This window comes from Pomacea canaliculata, linkage group LG8, assembly GCF_003073045.1.
Source record: "Pomacea canaliculata isolate SZHN2017 linkage group LG8, ASM307304v1, whole genome shotgun sequence".
NCBI classification, from domain to species: Eukaryota; Metazoa; Mollusca; class Gastropoda; order Architaenioglossa; family Ampullariidae; genus Pomacea; species Pomacea canaliculata.
In genome coordinates, this window is record NC_037597.1 from 23,360,271 (window position 1) to 23,360,486 (window position 216).

Sequence of the window (216 nt, forward strand, 5' to 3'; positions counted from 1 at the left end):
CCTACCTGTTGAGTCTTAGCCTGTCAAGTTCAGGCTCCATATCCATCCTTACATTTATAATGGCCTGATTTGACATGTTAAAAAGATTATAAATCAGTTCAACTCCAATAAAATATTCGCATTTACTTTATTTCTGAGGTCTACTTAAAATTGTCATTGGCTCTTTAAACAAATCAAACCGTCGCGCCCTTGACATTAAGTGAACCGGAAACCGCA